The sequence below is a fragment of the Salvelinus sp. IW2-2015 genome, linkage group LG22 (genome assembly GCF_002910315.2).
Source record: "Salvelinus sp. IW2-2015 linkage group LG22, ASM291031v2, whole genome shotgun sequence".
Lineage (NCBI taxonomy): Eukaryota > Metazoa > Chordata > Actinopteri > Salmoniformes > Salmonidae > Salvelinus > Salvelinus sp. IW2-2015.
The window spans coordinates 15,212,512-15,221,211 of record NC_036862.1 but is presented as its reverse complement, the minus strand read 5'-3'; positions in this window follow the sequence as shown (position 1 = coordinate 15,221,211).

Genomic DNA, 8,700 nt, shown 5'->3' with positions numbered 1-8,700 from the left:
TGAGCGGCTGCACGCCACATAGTGGGAGCCACTGATCTGTTGTCATTGTGTCCTTCAAAGAAACTGCAGTCTCACCACTTATGTCTCATCTGAAAATAAAACCACCGTTTTTAAAAACATTCAAACACAGCATATTAAGCTTTTTGGAAACGTTTACATCTGAATGTATTGTTGATGGATCGAAAATGTTGCCCGCTTGATCGACCCGAAACTTGGAATTTTTGGTCTAATCGAAATATAAAACTATGAGACCAGTTGGAGGGAAATGTCATAGGGAGAAACAGCATAGGACTGGGGATACGTTACTTTTAAAAGCCCCTTCTGCTTCTCAGCCATTAATGGCCAAAAACTTCTCTTCCAGGGTTATAACCACAGTGTACAGTCCTGCACAGAAAAATCTACCATGCTGGTATTAGGCCATATTGGGTTTCCAGGGACCTGGCCCGGCACAACATACATTTTAAAAGCTTTGCTCTTTAAACATGCTGCCCACACAGTATGTGTCAAACACCAATGGCAATAAGACGTATGGGACGGACCAATTGCACTGGAAGAGGGAAAATTACGAGAAACCTTTTCAAACATGACTTGTCACCGTCACATGGCATATTCATGCAGGACTTAACGCAGAAATATAAGAAATGCACAAGAAATGACTGGAAGTTTGCAGCAAGCAATTTTTTCAAGCAAGCAATATCATTTTTAATCACTCAGCTGTTTTAAAATATGCCATTATACACTGAATCATGATACCATATAGGATATGGTATTTAAGATGAAATAAAGATAGGTTTTGAGGATAGAGCACAATATAAAAAAAATTAAATATACAACAAATACAAAAATCTGGAATTTTCTCTCTTTCTTGTCTGTCATTTCTCTCCTTCAATCTATTTTGTCCTTGTTCAACAGTTGCCACTATTACACTATGATTAAACTCTACAGTATGCATTGGCTAGGCATTAAGAAACAGGATGCATAGATGATAAAAATTATAAGAGATTCACACTTTAGAAATGGCTTCCATGGTGATCTATGGTATCCATTTAAGTGATAATGCCCGAAAAGCCGGTGTTTGAGGGATATAATAGCATTCGTCTCGGGCTGGCAAACCGTGCCAATATATTCTCCAAACACCAGCTTTGAGGGCATTATCACTTAAATGGATACCATAGAATCAGCATGGAAGCCATTTCTAAAGTGTGAATCTCTTATCATTTTGCTACCAAGCCGGCTGGTCATTGGTTCTATCGGTTCGGTTGCCAGAGACGCGACCCAGTCATTAAGTCTTTTTGTTCTGTATTTATGGACGCGACCCAGTCGTTTATTTTAAATATTCCATTGCCATACTGGCTAGCAACGTTCAATCCCTTGTTTGCTAGCTAGCCAACTACGGCTAACTTACAGTCACGTTCAAACAGTGTAGCCAGAATAACAACAAAGTAGCTGCTATTTGCATTTGTTTGAAGCTTTTTTTTCTAGTGGCATTTATTTGGATACATCATAACAATGAGCTAATGATGCGCGATTTCGCCTGGCATAAAAAAATGTGCTCTCTCTTCAGCGCGTTGTTCAGAGGGAGCTAGCCAACAACACAGCAAACACAATCACTTGAAACTAAAGCTGGAAAGACTGCAAACTAGCTGCACTTTGTTTCTTGACCTGTTTTCTATTACATGTTGGATGGACCAACCCTTCCTTCCATACCTGACCCTGCACCAATATAGTCACTGCAGTCTGTAAAGGTTAGAGAAAGCCACAGGAGGACTTAGGGTCAGACACGTTCCCTCTGCCCCTCAGCTCCCGGGTAAGTGCACAGAGGAGTTGTCAGTGTCCAGAATCAGAACATCTCCCTCCAGACCTCTACGACGTACCTCTGGACTCTGTGGAGCTTTGTAGTGCAGGAGCACAGACTAGACTGTGACTGTGTCTCTCTGAAAACGTCCCCTTATTACAGGACCAGGTCAGCTCAAACTCACTGTGAGGCACTGCTACGTCCCCTGTCTGCTGGGTTGACAGAGAGGGCTGGATCAGGGAGTAATCCTGTTAGCTGTCAGGCATCATGTCCATCCTCTGACTCTTTTTCCCTCGGGCCATGTCGCTTAGTGGAGTTTCCCAGAGTGCATCCTGTCAGTTGGAATTACAGGGGAGAGTCCCTGTTTCATCTGGCTTGATGACTTGATACTCAGGCTCCACCATTAGAAAAATTGTCTGGTAGCATGTAGCATCAATCTCCTATTGAAATGACACAAGTGATATTCCTCATCATCTGTTAAGATGTTAGAGAAGTAAAATTGAAGACCTGTTGTCCAAGACCCTATTCTGGCCTTCAGATCATCAGGCAGAATCTCTAAAGACGAGTCAGTTTCCAAAACTAAGCTTGTTGTGGCTACTCCGTTTGGTAATTGATGTCTGTCCACTTGCAGTACACTGTTGTATCCTTTTTACTCTTGATTTCTGTCCTACCTCAGAGGGCACTTCAATGATCTTTATCTGATTCGTCTTACTACAAACCGTCAGTCGAAACCTGAACCTGGTCTGTGAGCTGCCCACCATTCAGTCTTGTTGTTGCCACTGTCGGATTCTCTTAGGTGGTAATAGAACAGATATGATGTGTCAAGTCAAACCCAATTCTTATTGCGTTCATCTGTAAAATGTCCCCCTCTCTTGTTGACTTGTAGAAAACGGGTCTCTTTGAAACAAAATGTTCTTAAAAAATGAGCAGCAATATTCACTTGTTCAAATACAGTTGAAGTCGGAAGTTTACATACACCTTATCCAAATACATTTAAACCAGTTTTTCACAATTCCTGACATTTAATCAGAGTAAAAATCCCTGTTTTAGGTCAGTTAAGATCACCACTTTATTTTAAGAATGTGAAATGTCAGAATAATAGTAGAGAGAATGATTTATTTCCGCTTTTATTATTATGGCCAAACAGTTCTATTTTTGTTTCATCAGACCAGAGGACATTTCTCCAAAAAGTACGATCTTTGTCCCAATGTGCAGTTGCAAACTGTAGTCTGGTTTTTTTATGGCGGTTTTGGAGCAGTGGCTTCTTCCTTGCTGAGCGGCCTTTCAGGTTATGTTGATATAGGACTCGTTTTTACTGTGGATATAGATACTTTTGTACCTGTTTCCTCCAGCATCTTCACAAGGTCCTTTATTGTTGTTCTGGGATTGATTTGCACTTTTCGTACCAAAGTAGGTTATCTCTAAGAGACTGAAGCGTCTCCTTCCTGAGCGGTATGACGGCTGCGTGGTCCCATGGTGTTTATACTTGCATACTGTTGTTTGTACAGATGAACTGTGTACCTTCAGGCGTTTGGAAATCTGGTCTTGGCTGATTTCGTTTGGTCTTGGCTGATTTCCCATGATGTCAAGCAAAGAGGCACTGAGTTTGAAGGTAGGCCTTGAAGAATCCCAAAGGTACACCTCAATTGACTCAAATATGTCAATTAGCCTATCAGAAGCTTCTAAAGCTATAAAATAATTTTCTGGAATTTTCCAAGCTGTTTAAAGGCACAGTCAACTTAGTGTATGTAACTTCTGACCCACTGGAATTGTGACACAGTGAATTATAAGTGAAATAATCTGTCTGTAAGCAATTGTTGGAAAATGTACTTGTGTCATGCACAAAGTAGTTGTCCTAATCGACTTGCCAAATAGTTTGTTTACAAGAAATTTGTGGAGTGGTTGAAAAACAAGTTTTAATGACTCCAACCTAAGTGTATGTAAACCTCCGACTTCAACTGTACGTATTCTGTCTCAGTATTGAGGGGGAGAGTGACCAGTGGGACCAGCAAAACAACGACTTGACAGATGGTATCCATTCTCCTTGTCTTTCCGTCTGTCTCTCTCTGTGAGAGTCTCTGACAGCCATAATCTACAGCTCATCATCTGGACGTCATCTGCTCTTACTGACGTGGTGGGTCTTCAGAGGTTGTCAGGTGGTGTGAATGATAACCCTGCTCTCTCATTAACATTAGTGTGTGATCTGAGAGGCATTTCAAAATATTTCCATGGGAATAATTCAACATGATCTTAACAGCCTAGTTTATTTTAATAAACTACATTATGAACATCTAAGTAGAGGTTTGGATGGTGGTTGAGAGGTGTGTGTATGTGTGCGTGCATCTGTGTGTGTTTATGCATGTGTCTGTGTCTCTTTATGTGTGTGCGTCCGTGTGTGCATCTGTGTGTGTGGATCAAAGATTCCAGGCTGACAGCGCAGCGGTGCGGTGTCACACAGCCGTACAGGAATGTACCGAGGCACAGGGATGTGTAGCTAGAGCCTCATTAGCACCACCCCCCACCCCCCTCCCAGCTTGTCAGGGCGCGTTAGCCACAGCCTGCCACAGTCACACAGGGGGAGAGGCTGCTTCCTGTGGAGGGTTTCCTGTCTGTCTGTCCTCCCTGGGCCCAGAGCAGGAGGCCCGGCAGGCCTGGCTAAGGCCGCTCTCAAATTACACCTTCGTTCCCTACTAGGATAGGGCAAATCTTAACTTCCACGTAATTTTCACTTAGTCATGGATTGATGTCAATGGCAGACTAAGTGCAAATGTGGAAGTTAGGGAGTTAGAATTTGCCCCATAGTGCACACTTCTGATCAGAGCTCTATAAAGCCCCATAGTGCACTACTTCTGACCAGAGCTCTATAAAGCCCCATAGTGCACTACTTCTGACCAGAGCTCTATAAGCCCCATAGTGCACTCTTCTGACCAGAGCTCTATATAAGCCCCATAGTGCCTGCTTCTGACCAGCTCTATAAAGCCCCATAGTGCACTACTTCTGACCAGAGCTCTATAAAGCCCCATAGTGCACTACTTCTGACCAGAGCTCTATAAAGCCCCATAGTGCACTACTTCTGACCAGAGCTCTATAAAGCCCCATAGTGCACTACTTCTGACCAGAGCTCTATAAAGCCCCATAGTGCACTACTTCTGACCAGGCTCTATAAAGCCCCTAGTGCACTACTTCTGACCAGGCTCTATAAAGCCCCATAGTGCACTACTTCTGACCAGAGCTCTATAAAGCCCCATAGTGCACTACTTCTGACCAGAGCTCTATAAGCCCCATAGTGCACTACTTCTGACCAGAGGCTCTATAAAGCCCCATAGTGCACTACTTCTGACCGAGCTCTATAAAGCCCCATAGTGCACTACTTCTGACCAGACTCTATAAAGCCCCATAGTGCACTACTTCTGACCAGAGCTCTATAAAGCCCCCTAGTGCACTCTTCTGACCGAGCTCTATAAAGCCCCATAGTGCCCTCTTCTGACCAGGGCTCTATAAAGCCCCATAGTGCACTACTTCTGACCAGAGCTCTATAAAGCCCCATAGTGCACTACTTCTGACCAGAGCTCTATAAAGCCCATAGTGCACTACTTCTGACCAGAGCTCTAAAAAGCCCCATAGTGCCCTGCTTCGACCAGGGCTCATAAAGCCCCATAGTGCACTACTTCTGACCAGAGCTCTATAAAGCCCCATAGTGCACTACTTCTGACCAGAGCTCTATAAAGCCCCATAGTGCACTACTTCTGACCAGAGCTCTATAAAGCCCCATAGTGCACTACTTCTGACCAGAGCTTATAAAGCCCCATAGTGCACTACTTCTGACCAGAGCTCTATAAAGCCCCATAGTGCACTACTTCTGACCAGAGCTCTATAAAGCCCCATAGTGCACTACTTCTGACCAGAGCTCTATAAAGCCCCATAGTGCACTACTTCTGACCAGAGCTCTTATGAAGCCCCATAGTGCACTACTTCTGACCAGAGCTCTATAAAGCCCCATTGCTGCTACTACTTCTGACCAGGGCTCTTAAAGCCCCATAGTGCACTGCTTCTGACCAGGGCTCTATAAAGCCCCTATTGCACTACTTCTGACCAGAGCTCTATAAAGCCCCATAGCTGCACTAAACTTCTGACCAGAGGGCTCTATTAAAGCGCCCCATAGTACACTACTTCTGACCAGAGCTCTATAAAGCCCCATAGTGCACTACTTTGACCAGAGCTCTATAAAGCCCCATAGTGTACTACTTCTACCAGAGCTCTTATAAAGCCCCAGTGCCACTACTTCTGACAGGCGTTCTATAAAGCCCCCTAGTGCACTACTTCTAAAACAGAGCTCTATGAAGCCCCATAGTGCCTACTTCTGACCAGACCTATATAAAAGCCCCATAGTGCACTACTTCTGACCAGGGCTCTATAAAAGCCCCATAGTGCACTGCTTCTGATCAGGACTCTATAAAAGCCCCAAATTGCCACTACTTCTGACCAGAGCTCTCTATAAAGCCCCATAGTGACTACTTCTGACCAGAGCATCTATAAAGCCCCATAGTGCACTACTTCTGACCAGAGCTCTTTATAAAGCCCCATTAGTTGCACTACTTCTGACCAGAGCTCTATAAAGCCCCATAGTGCACTACTTCTGAACCAGGGCTCTATAAAGCCCCATAGTGAACTACGATTCTGACCAGGTTCTATAAAGCCCCCCTTAGTGCACTACTTCTGACCAGGGGCTCTATAAAACCCCCTAGTGCACTGCTTCTGACCAGGGCTCTATAAAGCCCCATAGTGCACTATTTCTGACCAGGGTTCTATAAAGCCCCCTAGTGCACTACTTCTGACCAGCGGGCTCTATAAAGCCCCCTAGTGCACTGCTTCTGAACCAGAGCTCCATAAGCCCATAGTGCACTACTTCTGACCAGGATTCCTATAAAGCCCCATAGTGCACTACTTATCAGGAACCAAGAGCTCTATAAAGCCCCATAGTGCACTACTTCTGACCAAGCTCTATAAAGCCCATAGTGCACTACTTCTGACCAGGGCTCTATAAAGCCCATAGTGCACGTACTTTATGAGCAGAGCTCTATAAAGCCCCATAGTGCACTAACTTCTGACCAGAGCTCTATAAAGCCCCATAGTGCACTACTTCTGACCAAGGTTCTATAAAGCCCCCTAGTGCAACTACTTTCTGACCAGGGCTCTATAAAAGCCCCATAGTGCACTGTTCTGACCAGGGCTCTAATAAGCCCCCATTAGCGCCACTACTTTCTGACCAGAGCTCTATAAAAGCCCCCTAGGTGCACTACTTTCTGACCAGGCTCTATAAAGCCCTAGTGCACTTCTTTTGACCAGAGCGTCCTATAAGCCCCATAGTGCCACATACTTCTGACCAGGGTTCTATAAAGCCCCATAGTGCGCACTACTTCTGACCAGAAGCTCTATAAAGCCCCATAGTGCACTTACTTCTGACCAGAGCTCTATAAAAGCCCCATAGTGCACTACTTCTGACCAGGCTCTATAAAAGCTCCATAGTGCACTACTTCTGACCAGAGCTCTATAAAGCCCCATAGTGCACTACTTCTGACCAGAGCTCTATAAAGCCCCATAGTGCACTACTTCTGACCAGAGCTCTAGAAAGCCCCATAGTGCACTACTTCTGAGCAGAGCTCTATAAAGCCCCATAGTGCACTGCTTCTGACCAGAGCTCTATAAAGCCCCATAGTGCACTACTTCTGACCAGGGCTCTATAAAGCCCCATAGTGATACAGTAGGGTGGATAAAGTAGTCTAAAGTAGTGTGTTATGTGGTGAATAGTATGTCAGGCATAGCTAAGGCCTACTCTCAAATTACACTTTCATTCCCTACTACATAGCGCACTACTTTTGACCAGAGGAGACTTAAAGTAATAGAACCCTTCCCAGGACACCACACACTGACGTCAAGAACAGATGCGCGCTACTTTTGGATTTAGTAAGAAGCCATTGCCATCTGCGCCAATGCAACATAGCCTAGATTTACATTTTTAWTACTTCTAAACAAAATAACTTTTGGAGGTTTTCGTACACTTACAATGATGTTTTGATTCTTGCTTGAACAGTCACTATAGATTATATTTGGTCGTGATCTTTMCAAAATAACTGTTTTGGATGCAGCAGTTGTTAACTAGAATGCTAACGCTCTTTGAGATAAGCTGCAGCTAAAGCTAGCCAAAGAGCCATTTCACTGGTTGAAGTCGGAGTGTTTTTTAAGAATAATGCATTTGATTTGCGATGATGACACAAACGTTATATTAAGCAGGACATTCATACGAGCTTTAACATCAAATTATAATCCAAAAGTAGTGTGAAATGCACTTGGAAGCAACATGTAAATAGAGGCTTTGTTTGCTMGCGTTCTATAAGAACTCCCCCGTGTTCTGCCAAATCACCCTCGTGCGGCAATGTTTGCAAACACAAAAAGGGGTCTATGGMGTCAAAAGTAGTGCACTATAAATGAATCCTTTAGACTCCTTTGGCAGAGACACTAGTCGGCAAGCAGACATTCAGTGGGCACATGTCAAATAACACCCTATTTTCTATAGTGCACCACTTTAGATCAGAGCCCCATAGTTCTCTGGTAGAAGTTGTAGTAGTAGTGCAGGGTTTACCGTGGCATCTGAGATGAGTACCCTTTCACAATACTGAGCCAAACCAAGCTGAGCTGGCCTGGTTAGGCCTGGTTACGCATGCACCCACCATAGTTGCCAGAATCATGCTGGAAAGGACAATGTGAAAAGCATGAATAGTTTGGTTTGAGTCGGCTCTATAGCGGGAAAATGTTATTGTCACCTGTGGTCAATGTCGGTGTTGTAACAGAGCTGACCACACTTCCTCGTCAGGGCTAGTCAGCCACGTGCGGCCTGGTCCCAGCCC